Below are 20087 nucleotides of genomic sequence, written 5' to 3' on the forward strand. Positions count from 1 at the left end.
TCTATCTCAAGTCCCTTGGGTAAATGGATCTTATAGAATCTTGAAATTGTTGGTTGGTTGGTTGAATTATTTTCTTGTAATCAATTAGTTTTTATCTCATTCTCTTTATGATCTCTTCATATGCTTTAAATGTTTTTTTTTTTTTTTTTTTCCTTTCTCTCTTTAGAGTACGTGTATCGGTCCCACAATATACGCACCATTCAAGTTAGGAGTACGATTTAAAAACGAGACCTTAATAACTTACCTTCCCAATCTCTGTCAATGCTGTTATACTTCTGAAAATTGCCTTAACTTGATTAGATGTTTGAATTTTATAAAAATACTGATGACAATGATGTAACAATAATTCTTTGGGTGAATATAATAATAATAAGAATAATAATTTCAACATTGGCTCCTTAAAGTGTCAAATTGAAAGTGGCACCTGGGTTTAGCAGTGTCATTAAAGTGTCAAATTGAATTACTTAACTATCCTTGTAATCAGTCTCTTTATGAAATTTTTTGTAATCAATTAGTCTTAATGGAACACTTGCCTAACTATTGGTTGGTTAAATTAGTTGAATTAAATCATTTGAGCATCTTTGATCTTACACGGTCTTGGGATTCAAAGATGTGTGTATTGTGTTGAAACTTGAAAGGCAAGCCAATGCATTGGCCCACCAAGTAGCCAAAGGGGTTGTTTTTTTTACTTCCTTTCTGATGCCACATTTTGGGACTGCTCTCTAATTCGTAATTCCTTCTCTTATCAGTTACTAGTAATATTTATCATTGCCAAGTTAAAAATAATACACTAAAAATAATACACAAATATATACATTAATTAATTTTAATCCCGGACCAGTTGACTTTGATTTAATCATACTCCGTACTAGAAAGCACGACCTTTTATACAAACTCTCACTTTACAAGATTAGGAATGACAATTTCTTTCGACCCGACGGGTTTACGCCCTTAATGGGGTGGTCCCCTAAATGGGTTTGGGATGGGCAGGAACGGGTCTAGGTATTCATACGAGGGGGCAAATTTATATAGAGGAGTTTTTTTCATAATTTTAGTAGGGATAGTTTTAAAATTTTATGGATATAAATGCAAAAAAATATAACTTTAAGAATATAAAATATAATAATAAATAATTTCATGTCCAAACAGACCTACATCTAAAAAAAAATTTAGTTGAATTAAATCATTTGAGCATATTTTATCTTACACGGTCTTGGGATTCAAAGATGTGTGTGTGTCGTGTTGAAAGGCAATCTAAATACATTGGCACACCAAGTAGCCAAGGGTTTTTCCTTCTGATGCCACATTTTGGGACTGATCTTTAGGTCGTAATTCCTTCTCTTATTTAGTTACTAATATTTATCATTGCCAAGTTAAAAATAATACTAAAATATATCTATTAATTAATTTTAATCCAAAACCAGTTTATTTTGATCTAATCATCTTATAAAGCACAACCTTTTACACGAAACTCTTATCACTTTAACATAAATATATATATATATATATATATATATATAGAAATAATAATAATAATAAAAAAAAAAAAAAACCCTCTCTCTGAGTACATCTTTAGAAGATATGCAACCACTCATAAACATGATTCATGTCCAAACAGACCTACATCTAAAAAAAAATTTAGTTCTAAAAATGGTGTTAAGAACCACACACTAAGTGGGGATCTCCGCTCTATGTTTGGGATAAAATTTTCATATGGATCAAAAAATCAGTGTGTGAATCTCCGTTCTATGTTCAGGATAAAAATTTTATATCGATACAAAAATCCAAATCCGTCAGGTTTCGGTGGGTAATATTAGTTTGTTTATTTATTTATTTATATTTTTATATATTTGGACGGATTTAAAGAGAGGACGGAGCATAGAGATGAAACAATAGAAAAATAAGAGGCACTATACCATTATGCTGTGCGTTGATGTCGTAAATTTAATCGTCTCATTGTACACTATCTTTGTCGTTTACTTATCATATAAAAAAACTAAGATCAACACACACCAACATTCAACACACAGAATGAAGTTCTTTCCCAGCTGCTTCTGGTATGGTTTTACACATCCAAAACTCAAAATCTGTCATCAAAAATCAAAATCATATTTGATTGAATGGAAGAAATGAAAAACATGTTTCTTTCAATTAAGCATTTCCTGCAAACACTAACATTTTCTTTTTCTTCAGACTTCCAAACGTCTGTAGCAGCAGCTGATGATCAGCAACACCAACCCCACAAACTAGCCGACGGAGTTCCTAACCCCAATCCCTTCGTTGAGTGGCCTGCGAAGGTAATCCGATTTTGCCTTTCATGGGCTGCTGCAATCGCTTTTCTATCTCTCCAAATTCATGCCCCACTCCCTCTAAGCTTCCACTTTCCCTCTCACGCCGTCGTTATTGCAGTAGCTCTGCTCTTTGTCTCGAAGTTCATCTATACCAAGTCCCCAAAGCTAGCCCGAGCTCTAGAGGATGTGGGTGTCCTCTTTGGAGTCACAGCCTTCTTCTTCGCCATCACCATACCTTTCCCAATTTACATTAAGCTCGTTTACTGGACCATCTATGCTCTTTCTCTGCTTGCAATTTTCCACTGTAACCGTTAGCTTAACCATGTTCTGATCAGGTGGCCATTTTTAATTATGCAGTATAAGAGGCTCCCACCGCTGCAGGACGCTGGAGAGGCTCACATGTATGTAGTTTTACATGCTGTTCCGTGTTATACTACTAGCATTACCAAAAAATAAGTGTAATCGATCCTGCATGCAAGATGTTTGATGGATTGTTAATGATGTAATTTTGTTGTTACTATTACTTGCACAGGTATCATTATTACAGTTCCGATTTGTAATTGTTAGTTGGTAGCTCAGATCGAACATGTCATTGTCCCTTTATAGGTAAGTGCCCGTGTTGCTTGTTTGAATTAGTTGAATCAAATTGTGCGTCTTTAACTTGCATACATTCTCTTATACGGAGTCATATCTGATGCGAACACTTGATCCAAGAAAATTCTTGTGTTGAAGCGTAATTTCCTATTTGCATGCCACCATATGAATTATCACAGAATGCGGAATTGGTTTTGTAGTTATTGAGAGTTCTTTTTGGTTCACGGATTTAGGGAATATAGTTTCCTCTGCACTACTCTTCTTTTTGCTTAATAAATTCGTTATTCAAACCGAGCATAAGGAGGAAGAGTATTCATATATGAATTAACAATGTTGCCCATTCAATTAATGATCCACTACAAAGCACACCATCAACACATCCCTAAAGTAAAATGTCATATGCCGTTAGAATTTTGATTTGTAAAGTTTTCAAGACCAGCCTACTGCTCGCATTAGTACATCTTCGGAATCAACAGGATAATCTGCAATTTTTTATTAAGGTTCCTTATGTCGTAGACATTTGAGGTCATCTGACGGTACATCTTCCATTTCTTGGGAGTCATATTGCTTTAATCCATAAAAAATGTGCCATGTGTGTTTCTTTGGCCATCCTATAAAAGCTTTACCATTCTTAAGCAAAGCCGACTTTTTTCCCTTTTATCATGCATACCTTTTCCAACTTAGCATATGATACAATATATATCGAATGCCCAGAAGTTCTTATAGGATATAATAACTGTATGACAGTTGCATTGGGTTGAAATTTTAGAATTTAAATGAACTGAAGCGGTCTTAATTCATTTCTGGATGCTTGATTTGTTTTATAGTATGTTCTTCTAAGTACTTGTTAATGCAATGGATTTTTTTTTGAAAATTTTGACGTCTAAAATGCTCTTCATATGTGTTTTATTTTATTTTTGTGTTTCAATTCTGTTCATTTTCATGAATGACAATGTGACTTGTTGATTTAATGAAAATCATTATTAGACCAAATGGAATCTTTCAAATGTGAAACTTATATTGACTATGCTTATGTTCTTGTAATTTTGTGCTTGAAGGAAATGGAGGTAACCAGAGAAGCAGAAACTAGACCTGAAATTTGAGAGTTTTAAGGATTCCTATACAGGTACGCGATCTGTTTCTTGAGATATATATGCTTAGATTTTGCGTCATATGTGGCATTTTTATTGCATCTAATTGACTTCCACTAGTAGACTCGCTTTATCATGCACTTTGTTTGTCATCATCATCCTTGTACTGATTCCACCCAATTAGAGTCGGCCACATGAATTCTTCTTTTTCCATTCTTCTGATACAATTCATGTCTCTTATCATGTTTAATTTTATACGTCGTCTATAACTTCATCCCAATTTAATTTTGGTCTTTCTATTTGCGTGTAGCATCTATTTTATTTTATTTTTTTTTTCTACTGCATGTTACGACGTATGTTGTATATGACCAAACTATTTATCACTCAACTTATCTTTCTCTAACATGTTGATTACTTTGCGAGTTTTCTCCTCCGACCCAACCAGGAGAAAACACTGGACTAAACTCTTTTTTTCTCTCTACTTTAATTGTCTTTTAGGCTTTTAGGGTCCTCCTCATCCATCCAAGCATTTCCAATTTGGCATCATAAGACTAGCTTGTCTCCCCTTTGCCCAATCTGTTGCAATCCTACTTATTACATATTCTATTTTCCCATTTTGTATTATTGATCTTAAATCTGCAAATAATTATTATGAATATTCCTCTGTGATGGAGAACCAGGCCTGGCCGAGAGCTTGAAAACCACTTGGCCCACACCTACTATTGGAGACATGGGAAAGAAAGATAAAATTAGGGATTTTTGTTTATTTATTATTATTATTATGGGATATTTCAGCAATTTAGTATTTTATTTATGGTAATAGGTTTATTAGGGTTTTTCTTCGATGCCTATTTATATGTTGGTTTAGACATTGTGAAAGTTAGCTTTTGATGATTATTATTAATATTGAATTTGTAATTATCTGTGATTTCTTCTCACTCTGAATTCTTCTACTCTTCTGATTTCTTTCCTTCTATTCTTATTCCATTTCTCTCTCAATCTCTTTCTTATTCTACTTGAATTCTGATTTTGAATCGCCCCTACCCACTACTGCATCAATTGGCATCAGAGCAAAGATCCATAGATTTCTCTACTGTTCACAGCAACCAAACCACACCCTACTGTTCACAGCAATCAAACACGTACTGTTCAACCCTAAAACCCCAACAAACCCTAGTCACCACTGCCACTGCCACTGCCATCATCCATCACAACCACCACAGTATTTACCCACTGTTCACTGTAATCTGAACCAAATCAGTCATCAAACACAAGCCATCTACAAACCCTAGCACCAATCCCAACATCAACCCTAAACCCAACCAAGCCAAAAAAAAAAAAGGATCCACGCTTTTAGCCCTCGCCATCGGAAATCCTTGTGTGATTGTTGTCATCAACAATAGCCGTCGCCGAAAATCGGTCGCAGTACGTAGTTTTCTCTCGCCGTCACTGCTGCCATCCTCACGTCATCCAAGCCTTGTGTAGCTCGCAAGTCTAACTTCAGCCAAGAACTTTGTGCACTCTATTGCAACTCTCACTGAGATTTCAGCATTATTCTGGAAAGTCAACTTTGGAATATTTATTCACCAAAATTTCAGCGTGACTGATTTTGGAAAGTCAACTTTGGATTATGACTATTTTGGAAGGTCAACTTTGGGTTATTGCTAATCTTTGCAACCTTATTGTCACCAAAATTTTAGCGCTACTGATTTTGGAAAGTCAACTTTGGATTATCCCGTCTGGTTTGGAAAGTTCAGATTTGGGTTTGGGAAGGATATTTTTTGTTTCCTTATAAACTGGATTTAACCAAACTCAAATTTAAAATAGTCAGATCCAGCCCATTTCAGGAAGTAGCAGATTGAGTATTTAGGCCTAAGCTTAGCCCAGTTCAGAAGATCAGATCGAGCCACAACAGAATAGTTCTGTTCAGTAGTAGACTGACAAAAAAAAAAAAAAAAAAGGAGCCCTAGAATTCCTACTTCAGTTCAAGCAGCTATTTTGGGGTAATCTTCAACACTCGGAGCATTCAATTGGGATCTACACATTCTTCACTTGAAAATTGTTTTAGTACTTTTATCTTTTTGATTGGTTTAGAAATTGCAAAAGGTCCTAATTGAACCCATTTGATTATTCTTATTGTTTGTAGAAACTGGCGTGCAAATAAATTGGGAAGTAATGGTGCTAATAAAATTTTCATGGGTAATTAGGCAGAATGTTTTGAGCTTCCAAACACTGCTAAATTTGCAGGCAACCTGGGTTTTGGCGATTAAGGTAAATAATGGACCGGTGAAGGAATGGTGCATCATTGCAACCATCGTTCTATATAAGTTCTTTCTTTTTTCCATTTTTTTCTCCCCACAATCTTTTTTCTTCGCTTTTCTAGGTTTTATAATATTGTCCTTTTATTGGTGTTAATTGATTACAATGTTGTAAGTCAATTCTTTTTATGTTTTTGCAAGTTTCTAATGGCATTTCCTTTGAGTTTTTACTATTTCAAATGAAATATATTGTATTTAATTATATTTAGAATCAAGAACTTGAAGTTATTTCTATTCTTCTTCCCTAGCCCTCCCCTTAGTGAATAACTTTTTGGGTTATCATGGTGTTCTGTTATAAGTTTTTTTTTTTTCCCTAAATGGTGGAATTTTTTTATTAATAAAAATATGCAATATAGTACAGATGAAAAGTGATCTCAAGAGAAAGAACACAAAAGGAAAAAAATAGGAGAACAGACCTAGTACAGGGAGAACCCTAAACTAATTAGTGGATAACAAACTAAAGGGAAAACAATACATCAAAAAATAGCTTGAAGATCCACCAATGATAGGCTCTGAGAGCTTAGTCCTTCAAAGAAAGCTTCCCTTGCAACATCAGCAGCAGAATGTGAAGGTCCATTATGCAACTTTTGATTCATATGATTCCAAATACTCCACATATAATAGCAGTAAAGAAAAACCTCAAAATTGTGTTCCTCGTTCAAATTGTGGATTGCGAAATGAACCAGTTAATGATAGCTTCAAAGGATGGAAGTGATAACAACTTATGCCATTTATAAATATCCCTAAACCATTGCCACAACTGTTGAGCAAATGGACAACACCATAAAAGATGGTTATTTGAGTCTTCATCCTTGTAGCAGTTATGACATATAGCTGTGAAAATGAGACTCTGCTTCTTAAGGTGTACCAAGGACTTGTTTGCTTGCTGCATCACCAATACAACAAAAATGGATATCCTAGGCTTACTGCCTTTCCAAACCAATGAATACCATGGAGCCTCAGTACCTTGCTGTCTACAGATGTTTTATGCTACTCTAAAGCTAAATTAACCTACAACCCAACCTATCTCATCATCAGCTTCAAGAGTGTTGAACTTATTAAGAAACTGTGGTATCTCATATGGCCAAGATGGTGGTACAGTCCACCTAGAGTTTTGCCACAATACACTAACAGTAACATCAGTATTGAAACCAGTAATAAGATTCTTTAAGCCAAATTTCTGGTACAAAGAACACCTTGCATACCAAGGATCAAAAAAATAAACTAAAAGAGGTACCATTGTTGATTCTGAACTTTAAGTGCTGAAGCATCTTTATTGTCAATTTCTTCTTTTTGGGTGAATTATAGCAAAAAAGAAATGACATAGTGTAACATTATAAAGATACATAACGGTTCAAGTACATAACATGAATCAAACGTAACAATAAACAAACACATTTTGAGAACGACAACACAACTTAAGTAAGTGTAACATCTTTTAAACGTGAATTATACTGGCATCCAACTTACTCGTAACATGTATCACTTGTTATTTTTATGACTTATGTCAGATACGTAATATCAATCAAACACAATATTAAACAAACATAACTTTAGAATGACATCACAACTTAAAAGTACCATGTTTCAAATATTAATTATATGATATATTATAATTTAATTGTAACATGTATCATTTATGAACTTTATGATACAACAATAATATAAAAAGTCTAAATTCTCCCCTTATTTCAAAAGGAGAGGGAGAAAATAAAGCGACCAACTTTCTTTTATGAGTAAAAGATTATCCCATTGTTAGAAGTGGAAAGAATTCAAATTAGTTGCTTAATAAAATGAAATTTTAGTTATACTAGTTATGCCCTTTTCCTTTGTCCTTTTTCATCCCACCGTGTACCATAAACCTTTTCTTAAAATAAAAAAAAACCGCAATTATTGCCCACTTCTAAACTACCATCCTCATATTTAGGAACTCCATGCTTTTGAAGTTTTGACTTTGAGAAGATAGCATTCCTTAGAAACTAAATGAAGAGGATTAATTACTTGCTTGCTTGCTGAGTTTACCGAGCACCAAGCAAGAGAGACAGATTAACAGTTAGACATAAAGTTTATTAGGGGCAGTAGTGCAGATGCATTGAGCGACGAAACCAAAGAAAGAATCAAGCGTCAGAGGAATGGAAGACTCTAGATTTACTAAAGGCCTCCTTAAGGGCTTCTAACACTTTATAAGTAGGCATATTAGGTCCCAACCCTTTAAAGTTGTTCTCCTTATCTTCTAGAGAAATGAGCTAACTCGTCTTGTTTGAAAGAAAGAAGACATGCCTCGACTTGCCCGCTTGATTCAATATTGAATTAAATAAGTTGCTATTCGTATAAGGAATTGATTCCTAGACTACGTAAAATTTATTTGTGATAACTCTTATAAAATTATTCTGATATGAAATTCAGTTGTGATATTAGTTATGAAATCATTATGATGTTATTCTAAACAAATGTTGGTTTCCTTGACTTCAATTCATTTTACAAATTTCATATATATATATATATATATATATATATATATAATGAAATAAGTTATGATTTATATTAGAAATATGTTTTAACACTATATGAAATTTAATTGTGATTATAGTTATATAATCTTTATGATGAGACACGTACGTGGTTTCCCCTTGAATGAAATAAGTTGTTATATTTGTTATAGATATGTTCCTACACTATATGAAATTTAATTGTGATGGTAACTATTAATTATGAAATCGTTATGGTATTATTTTAAACACGTGCAAATTTTTTCCTTTGACTTCAGTTAATTTTATGAATCTTATATATATTAAATGAAATGAGTTGTGATTTATATTATAAATATGTTCCTACACTAATTGAATTTTTGTTGTGATGGTAATTATGAAATTATTACGATCCAACTGTTTGCTTAGCAAAAAATTAACCTTTTCTTTGGTAGGTAAAAATGCATGTTTTAAATGACCTTTTTATTTTTTTAGAACCCAAAAATATATGCTTTATTTTTCATTTCACAAATTAGGAGTTCTGTCCTTATTTTTGTTATTCATTGATCAAGAGTTGACTATAAATTGTACTTAAACAAATAATTCAATAGTAAACACCATCGTTTGCAACAAGCACTATCAACTATGAGGCTTACTTTAACCCATATTTTCAATTCCCATAAAGCAAAAAAGAAAACTTTAGTTTCTTTTTGTTCAATTTTACCAGCAACCAAACACAAAGTCAAATAATCCAAACTATTATCAACCAAAGCACCGTTTCAAATATACATGTTTTTAAGAAATGGAATAATAAACACAAATATTGATAAAAATTCAGTTATAACTAAAATCAATCAATAATTAATCGATAAATGATCATCGACAACAACCGGTCCTTATGCTGGTCATCGGAGTAGCCAGATATCGAGCCAGCGATATTGGTACTAGAAGTCATCACCCATTATCCACAGAATGTGATTTGTCCGTGTTACATTACCAATAATAAGGCAAATTATGATCAAATGTAAGCATGAAAATTTTCAACTTCTAGCTACTTGAATAATCTTCCAATCACAAGCCTTATAGCACATAAACCTCCATAATAGGGTAAAAGAAGTTAGAGTTTACTCGAGTGATTGCAGCACTAATGAAATCAATAACTTAGATATTCAGCATGGTAGCCACATAGAAGAGGATTATCCTGTGTGTACATTAATAAACATAAAATAGAGAAGTTCGACCATATGGATTAAAGACCAATAATTACACCTATGTCCATGTTGAGTATGCTTAAGGACAAGGATTAAAACAAGTTTAGCTGATAAGAAGAAAAAAAATGGTAACATAAAATATAATTGAAGTTGTGTCACTTGATAGAGCATAATGGCAAATTTGAGTTTGTGTAACTGTGTGACTAATCAAGATAAGCCTTGGTAGAGTTGAATTGAACCAAAATTTATTTAGGCAAAGGGGATTACATCTAATAAGTAGAAACATCTAAAATTAATTCTATTAAAGTGAAATGTGCTCCATAACAACATTTTCCTAAAAAAACGAAAGTATGATTAAGAACAGACACATATCTTAATTAATATTTTATGGCCGAGCTCAATAAACTTACTATATTCTTATAACTAATTTCATGAAAATAAAAATAAAAAATCACTTTAAACCTTGAACTTTATGTTAGGATTTACACTTTATTCATCAGGAACACAAATTGGATCAAATTGCATTTGACCTAAATTGATTTTTAGGCATTGAATGTGCTCTCAGTGGCCTCCTTGCACTCTGAACTGGCCTTGAAGTCAAAGAGATAATAATGATAATCGCTTTGAATCTTTAGGTGAAAGACTATGGAGTCCCAGTAAAGCCGAAGGATGATCCTCAAGTCAACTAGCTTGAGAATACCATCACATATCGAGGAAAGCTGGGACTCAAACTTGGGTATGTAATTTCCAATCATGGAGATGTGGTCTTGTTACAAAGGATCTCTTCTTGCATCGATCATGTTCTTGTAGGCAATGAATAGGAGGTAGCACTCCTTCACTAGTCCGTTGCCGTAGAGACCTTTTCCATGAACTCCAACATCCCTTCATACCACTTGCCATCTTCGCCACGTACATGTTCTCTATACCATGTTGAAGGTACGATCACCATGGATGAACCAGTGTGCGTGAGAGGTTTGAGAACATGTTTTAGTGTTTGATTTTGAAAAGAAAAGTTTAAGATAGAGAAAAGAGAGGAAGAGAAATGGGAGGGCGAGAAAGTTGTATTGTACAGGTGTATTTGTATATGGTATTTGTTGTGAGTTGTATGCAGCGAAAAAAAATTAGAAAGTTTTTATTATTTTAAAAACAGATCTTGTGTTTTTCTAACCTACTTTATTTTAGCAATTAATAAATTAATATCATGCAATCTAAAATAAAGCAAAGTAAAGTTAGAGATGCCACTAGGATTTTAGTGAGGAAACCCCAGTTGATAAAATACGTCAACTATTTGAGTGGGAAAAACCTCGTGGACTGTGCAGTCTAAAGTAAGCAAATCCACTATGCTTGAAATAAAGTACATTGAACGTTGACTCTTGCTCAAACCCTATCATTCTACCAAATGCCAACTGTTGACTATCATCTGGCTTTGCGACTCCCCGTCCAACAGCAACTTAACCTCAGGCTTATGCTTGATCTTTGTAGAAGAGTTGCAGGTAGATCAGACAACATTCGTCGAATGCTCCAACCCTTTCAAAGTGTGATCGCTTTTACTTCTATTCTTCAATCGTCTGAATTCGATGTAGAAGCAGATCTGCTTTTGTCTGATCAATGTAGATGCAACTATATGATCACGATCAGGATTTGAACAACACAACTCTAAGCTCACTATGTGTTTATGTGTATATATTCTAGAAAGACAAATAGAAAATTCTTTAAGAATTTCTGAGATAAAATCTTCCTAAGGCTTTTAAGAATAATAAACTGATAATGCAAAAACCGTTCTTAAACCAATGTATATGACACGGTTTATATACAGTATAGAATGACCTAATCCCTCTGAAAATATGAAAAAATTCGTGTATAAGATTTGATACAATTCTAGACTAACTGGGAAACAAATCAGGAAAGGAAATTGAAAGTTATATTGTAAACAAGACTTCTTGAACCGGTTCAAATATGGCAGAACCTTATTTCGAGGCCAACTGAAGACCTTGAACCAGTTCAGAGGGGCTGAACCGGTTCAAGTATGCCAGACTTGAATTTCCTGGTTCACTAAGGCTGAAACACTATATAGTAAGATTTTGAAATAAAAACCAAGTACAAAGTGTGTCCTAACCTTTTAAAATTCTTTCCTACTATGTTGTTCTTACCTTTTTCTTCAAAAGATCTTCAATCATGGTAAGTTTTAACAACTTTCCAATTCTGTAGTCGCTGTCGAACTTAATAACTTACAGACCAAGTAACTTAAATTACAACTCGACTTGGACTTGTTTTGTTTACGATAATTGCCAAAATAAAGTAATATCTCACATTTGTGTGTATGGTAAAATTTAGAGTAGCTCAGTAAATTTTTTACTTTCTGGCTGACTTGGGGATGACTAGGTCATGATGTGGCAAAACATAAATAAGTGGCACCATCAGAGCCATTAGATCCTCACTGGACCACTTCCAGGGAGAGCTGATTTTTGTCCCTAGCTTATGGGGGTAGGAGATTCAAAATATATTATGCTTCAATTAGAAAAATAATAAAAAATTTGTTGATGCGAAAATTCACGCGACCCAGAATGACGACAGTTCTTGCAAAATAAAGAGATGACGTCATTTCATATGGCACCGGTGTGATGCCAACCAAGGACGCTCTGATGATTAAGTCAGAAACCTAAGGAAAATCAAGAGCGACGTATTTAATATTAGAGAAAGTATTTTTCCGTCGCTCTCATTCTCAAGCTCGCTTCTTAAGACATTGTGTTTTACAAGGCACATGTTATGATACCAAAAAACAAAAAAAAAATTTCAAACAGATTATTAATGACCAAAAAAAAAAAAAAAAGAAGAAGAAGAAGAAGAAGAAGAAGGTGAGTAATTGAAACAGAGTACAAATACAGACACTATCATGTTGGATTGATTAATTAGCAACGACTTGGCCCACTTTTTAACACGTGGCACTAATTCAAGACCATATGAGAAGCCATTTAGAATCATCTCAATGTGCTTTACAAGGCAAATGTTACGCAAGTGACTTTCCATCTTATGTGGTAGGTTATGCTTCGATGTACTTTTGGCACGGTTGTATGTGGTCAGGACCATTGCTTGCCTTTGCAAGGGGTGCCTGCTGTATTGCCTTGCCTTTGCAAGGGGGTGACCACTGCCTTGCCTTTGCAAGGGGTGCCTGCTGTATTGGGTGTCATATTGTTTTGTTTTTATGGGTCTTGTTGTTCTTTAGTTGTGTTGCTGTTCAATTTGTTCGCTTTAGTTATATTTCGTGGTCATGTTTTTTGTAAATGTCGTAGGGCTTCTGTTGCCAGGGAAAAAAAAAAAAAAAATTATGCAAGTGAATAATTTAGTAGAAAAGTAATATAAAAGACACTTAGCAAGATTTTATAAATTTTATTAAATCTATCAAATTTATCCCCATACTCACTTCATACTTTTTAGTGCGTTGATATTACACTAAAACGATGTGCGCCTTCAATTTTGGTGAGCCTTGGCGATTCCTTATAAAAATGTACATATTACATTTCATTGAAGATTAATAAGAAATAAAAATATAATATAATAGTATTCACTGTATGTCAATATGACATCCGAAGCTATGAGCTTAAACCCTCTTAATTGTGCTTAGCTCTCTGACATAGTGTTAACTATGAGGATTGTTAAACCCTCTTGGGCTCTTGATTTATGCTTAGCTCTCTCGGCTGCCGATCCTGAGATAGCTGTCGGCTCTCGCTTTGGGCCCATAAACCATGAAGAAACCACTATGTCAGAATGGAAATTGTCAAGTTTAACCAAGGATGTCAAAATTTAACTTGTGGACCCACCATTGGTTGAGTCAAAATTTAACTTGTAGACCTACCCTTGGTTAAGTCAATCAATGTTATTGAATTACCCCTGGTTTATTCAATATTTAACCAAGTGATTCGCTACCTTTAGCTCACACACAAGATTCATAAGCCCAAATCTTAATGAGAGAAAGTAAGAGAATGGAAGAGATGAAGAAAAAAAGTTAGTTTCAATGAAGCATTTCCTTCAAAGATTTCTACCAAAGTCGCAACCTTCATCATCTTCTTCTCCTTCAGACCCCGAAACACCTCCAGTAATAGTCCATCCCTCGGGTGTGGTTGTTCCTACACACAATGTCGTTGACTGGCATGAGAAAGTAATCGGATTTTGCCTATCATGGGCTGCTGGAATTGCAGTTCTATCGCTCCAAATTCACGCTGAAGCGCTTGGGCGTGTGGTGGCCAAAGCTGAAGCGCGGCAGTTGAATCGGATGCGTTGTGGCGCATGTGATGACCACTAATGGCGCGTAGTGGCGCAATGACGGAGTTGATCCGAGATGTTGAGATGATGGATTACCGTTGGTGCGCGTGAAAATGCATGAAACAGTGGGATTACCACTTGAGGCGCATGGTGGTGCGGAAGCGTGAGTTTGCAAGCTTGATTTGCCAGTTGATCGCCACCGCCGAAGATGGGGTTAATGGTGCCATCCCCGACGGTGACTACGATAAACTAGTAGATTGTTTTCCAGATATCGAAATATAGCTATAAATATAGCTAGGGCGAGTAGGGATCGTTCCAAGGAATTGTGAAGGTCGAATAAGGTTGTGGAATTATGATTAGGGTTCGTAAGTCGAGTGATCAAACAAATGGTTGGTTGGTTGGTTGTTTAAACTAGAGAGCAACTAAATTAAACTAAGTATGAATGCAATGAAGAGTAAATAAGAGAGAGAGAGATCTTGGGATTTAGAGATCACCACCAAGCAATGCATTTCTATACCATTAACAAGTGACTAATGAGGGAGATGTGTGTTACAACAATGATGTGTGTGTGTGTGTTTGGTTGATAGGATGGCCAATTAAGCATGTATTGTCTAAACATCATGTGAAAGGCATAATATATCTAATCAATGAAGCATATATTGTCTAAACAACATGTGAAAGGCACAATAAATCAAAGCAAACCATTAACCTTTCATTAAGCTCATAAACCTAATACACCACAAGGTTAGAGAAATATGCTACTTGCATTCAAAAGCATGGAATATCAAACAACAAGCATGGACTGTCCTCCCATCTAACATCTACACTACACTACACTACAACTACACTACTAGCATGAAATTAAACTAAGGGGGAGGTACAATCCATCAAGAAATAAGTATGGACCATCTAGTAAATCACAAGAGCATTTACATTAAGCACTATGTTTTGACAATCTCTAGATCTATAGCATCAATACGCATAGACATGCATCAATAACACAAATCTAGAGACAAGCACATGAACATCTATTCTAGTATACATAGACATATGGATAGAATAAAATGATCAATTGAAAGCATTAAATCACATAAATCATTGAATAAACAAGATCTATATATATTAAAGAGTCAAAACATGTATTACAACACTAATCCCTCAATAATACACAAGATTAAGATATAGAAAGCATGTTTGGGGCTAACTCTAGCCCCAAGAGGATGTCTAGCCACTCATGGTGATGCTCCTCCAACCCTCAAGGGCAAGCTCCATGGAAGAAATCTGCTCCTTGTTGATAAAGAACTCCCTAATGGTGTCTCTAGCCTCCTCCTCTTTTCTTCTACACTAAGAATAGCCTCTAAAGTTGTGTATTTTGAAATTGGAAAAAATCCTCTTCAAAAAGTGTATTATATTCCTTATATAGATAGGTCAAGTGACACACAAAATGAGCTGGGGTCATGCAAAGCATATTCCCCAATGATTGGATAGATGACGGAATGAATGAGCTGACTTTTTAACCTTTTCGCACTGGAGGAAAGTTCGATCGATCGAACGTTGGACTTGGATCGATTGAACTTGGCTGAGATCTATCGCACTAAGGCCGGATCGATCCAAATGGCTAAGCTTTTTGGATAAAAACAAAATTGAGATATTTTGGAGATATTTATGGGGGAAAAGGACAAAAGTGGTAGGTAAGGTGGTACAAATGGATAAGATCAATCATTTGGATGAGGACAAAGGTGTTCGATCGATCGAAGGATGGTGTTGGATCAATTGAACTTTGGGCTTTTTGTATAGGGTCAATGTTTGGATCTATCTTGAAATGCTGAGAATGATCCATGCTGGATTGATCGAACCTTCATCTTGGATCGATCGAGAAATGCTGAATGTCCTCCTTTCTTTCTTCTTTCTTCTTTCTTTCTCCACTTTGCTCCTTTCTTTATTTCATCTCAGAATTGCTTCTTTTAAGCTCTTATTTGGCTGAGTTAGCTTATTTTCGGGATAAGTGCCTGAAAAGAGAAATAACATGAAATCAATCTAAAACGGTAAAGTAAGATAGATAAAGGTACTAGTATACCTAAGCTTAACGGGTTTAAATACGCACTTATCAGTGCTCATCACACCCCCAAACTTAAATATTGCTAGTCCCTAGCAATAAACTACGAAGTAAAGGAATGAAATGAGCAACTATACAAGTATAAACTAGAAAGCAATAAAATGGATAACGCCATTTTCGTAGGGAACATGATTGCACTTAGCATATGTAACAAGCCTTTTAAACCCCTAGGTTACCCCTAGTGGACGAGTGAAGTCTCGTGAGGGTTTCCAGAAATGATACCCACAAACATTAAGCTCATTCTTTCAAAAGCAGCACCAATATTACAAACAAGCATTGAGAGAAAACTACCTTAAGTATACAAATTTTCAAACATTTCTAAGCAATTTCCCAAAATTTCAACATCAAGCAAGCAAGTATGGTCCTCCACACATTAAGAAAATGATCACACAAATCAAAACAACTCTAGAATTCTTTTGAGTGGATCGGCATCAAATATGTTGCTATCTAAGCCAACTAAAGAATTAATCACATCCTTACCCTCAAACTAGCACACAAATCTAGTACTGATCATCAAGATAAAAAGTGGACCTTTTATTAAAGCTTTATTGTTCTAGGTGCGCTTATTCTTTCACTCGATATATATACTTATTTATTTATTTTATTTTTTTATAGAATCAAAGATGGAAGTATAGTACAATGAGTTGATCTATTAAGCTTTCTAGTGATTCATGAGATCGAGCGTTAGGTCAATGACTCCTAAACCAGACGGCTTTAGGGCACTAGGCATTCAAATACCCCTACGGACTTGCAAGCTCAAATCAACTAGGCTAAATCATGACAACAACCATCTAATCATTTCTTACTTCTCACCTTTTGGGAGAAGTCCTCACTTTTTATTGCTTTTGCAACTTTTTTTTTTTTTTTTTTTTTTGAATTCAATTATTAACCTAGAGTTTGGGCCCTCCACCTTTCGGCGCGAGAAATTTAGTGCTTGATGAGGCTAGAATCCCAGCTACTTAGTGAAAAGGGGTTGTTATTTACCTTTATCAAGAATGAAAGCTTTCAATGCACTACTAGCTCAATTGGGATATAACCAATTCAATAATCAACAAAGCATGTACCCTACAAATAAATGCTAGTGTGCGTTTGTGCTAGTGTAGAAAACTAGAGTGAATCTCAAAACAATCACAAAATCAGGATGATATGGACCACAAGTGCAAGCAAGATATCAATCTTTCAAAAAATTTACTCCTAAATGGCATTCAAAAGGCATACAAGGAGTATTAGACTCTCAAGTCAAGCAATTTTTAAATTTTAAGCAATATAGTCCTCAAAAGATTAAAATCATAGCTAGATATGGACCAATCATAGAAATTTTCCTCAAGTACACAAGACATGCTCAAAATTTTGAATTAAAAGCTAACACTGCAAAGCACCATTCTCCCCAAACTTAAATGGCACAATGTCCTCAATGTGCAAAGAGAACAAATGAAAGAGTATGCCAGTGCAACTAAGCAAGAATGAGCGGGACTGAAGTATCCAAAGTGGATGGCATACCCCCCCTAAACTTGGGATTAACTGTGGTCCTGAAAAGATGGCACTTAGATAAACTCATTAGATAATAAAAAGGATAATCAGTGCACAATGGACATGCAAGTGTAAATGGGATAAACAGATAAAGAGATGAGAGAGGTATAAGGGTGAACCTGAAAATTGGGTAGCACTCTCTCACTGAAGTTACTGGGATGCACCTGATGGAATCAAATGGATAGATGTATCAATAAAAGCATACGACATCCATCATAGATAAAAATAACAATAAAGTGCAATACATCCAGTGTCAAAATCGACAGACCCGGCTGCAAAAATAATAGTATCACAAATGTAGCAAACACACATCATAGATAGAGAGCATAAATAGATAAGGAGACTGGGAGTCTCAGGCAGAGGGGACAGTGCGAATTCCGTGGATATCTTCGGCTAAACCATCAATGGTAGTTAATATCTCCGTGCGGAGGGAAACAATATCAGCTCGAATGGCTGCCACCATATTCAGGCGGAGGGTATTAATGTCAGCTCTAAGGGCAACCAGCATATCCTCCAAATTCTGAAGTTGCTCTTCTAGGCGACGTATCTGAGCATGACCCTCAGGTGCGGCTGGAGTAGAGAAGCTGTCATTCTTAGTCATGGTCTGCAAAAAGGAAATCTTGAAATGGGAGTTAGTACCAGAATAAAGAACTGAAAGCACAAAATAGAAACATGTATGTCAAGTAGGATAGACAAAACATTTATGACATGAATCTATACAAGTGATAGGATATGAATCATGCTAAGTAATATAAGTATTAAATGTATCCAATGTGGAATATCACAAGCATTGGACATGAATAAGATAGCGTAAACATAATACATGATGAATGAAGTGTGTATGTGAGATCTGTGAAGTTCGATCGATCATAAAAATAAGTGAGATCGATCACAAAAGTTGGATCGATCAAAAGTAAGTGAGATCGATCTCACAACTTTGATCAATCAGGACACAAGTTTGATCGATCGAACTGTGCGATGCGAAAATGAGAAGTCACAGATCTGTGACTGTGGAAGCACAGGGCCCACACGAACGTGTTCATGGGCCCATCAACACAACAAATCAATCAATTATAGTCACTTTTCAAAGCCCATACTCCCACAAATCAAATCAAATCACAAAATATATACACATATATACAAATATATATACATATCTATACAGTGCTTCAAGCTTCATCAATGGAGGATTTCATCATCAAAATATCATGGATCTAACATGTAAAGTACGAATACATAAAATAGAAGCTTAAATCACAAAGTGGATCTCGGATCTTACCCAAATCAAGGAGAGAAGTGGAGAAGGGACGAAGGAAGTGAAATCCGAGATGAGGGAGAGAGTGGAGCTTGGATCTCGCCGGAGGTGGGAGAGGTGATGCACAGTGATGACAACGAAAGAGAAAAGGGGGTTAGGGTTTGAGAGAGGGTGGATCGATCTAATGAATCGATCTTGAAACCCTTAGTTTCTATTTTTAAAAACATCCCCGACAGAGTTCGATCGATCGAACCTCAACTGAGATCGATCGAACTTAAAAAAAAAATTTTTTTTTTTTTTAAATACATTGAATAAACAAAAAGAAATTAAAAACTAAATAAAATATTTTTTGAATTTTTGAAAACTGTTTGAAAAATAAAATAAAATAAAATGAAATGAAAATAAAAATAAAAATGAAAATATTTTTGGGTTTTGAATTTTGAAAAGTCAAAACAAAATTAAAACAATGCAATGGAGAATTAAGATCGATCAGAATAAAAGTTCGATCGATCAGACAGAGAGGACAAGAATATTTAGGTTTTTGGCTCAGAAAATTTTCTAAGTGTTGGAACTTGAGATCGATCGAACTTGAAGTTGGATCGATCGAAGAACTTCAGATCGATCTGAGAATGTTTTTTGATCAATCTGACAGAGAGCAAAAATATGCAGACATGCTCAAATGGAGACCCCGAGAGTTGACACTTTTGGATTGGATGCAGGCTCAAAATTTTTCTAAGTGTTGGGACTCAAGATCAATCGAACTTGAAATTGGATAGATCGAATGTTGTATGATCGATCTGAAAATAAACTCGAATGATAGGACAGAGAGGTGGTTTGGATGCAGGCTCAAAAATATTCTAAGTGTTAGCTGCAAATGGGAGTTCGATCAATCGAAATCCAGAGTTGGATCGATCGAATTCATGTAGAATGCTAAAAAATGACATGAAAGCTCA

General features: G+C 35.0%; 1 long non-coding RNA gene across 1 annotated transcript; it reads left to right on the forward strand.

The window, feature by feature from the left end:
• The first annotated feature begins 1918 nt into the window (after positions 1–1918).
• Positions 1919–6644, forward strand: LOC132303564 (uncharacterized). The gene is made up of 3 exons (XR_009481282.1): positions 1919–2057; positions 2194–2897; positions 3944–6644. It is a non-coding gene; the product is annotated as an uncharacterized LOC132303564 (long non-coding RNA).
• The last annotated feature ends 13443 nt before the right edge of the window (positions 6645–20087 follow it).

Source organism: Cornus florida, unplaced genomic scaffold, assembly GCF_030987335.1.
Source record: "Cornus florida cultivar Cherokee Brave unplaced genomic scaffold, ASM3098733v1 CherokeeBrave_3.0.0_Hap2_Chr04, whole genome shotgun sequence".
In the NCBI taxonomy this organism is placed as follows: domain Eukaryota; kingdom Viridiplantae; phylum Streptophyta; class Magnoliopsida; order Cornales; family Cornaceae; genus Cornus; species Cornus florida.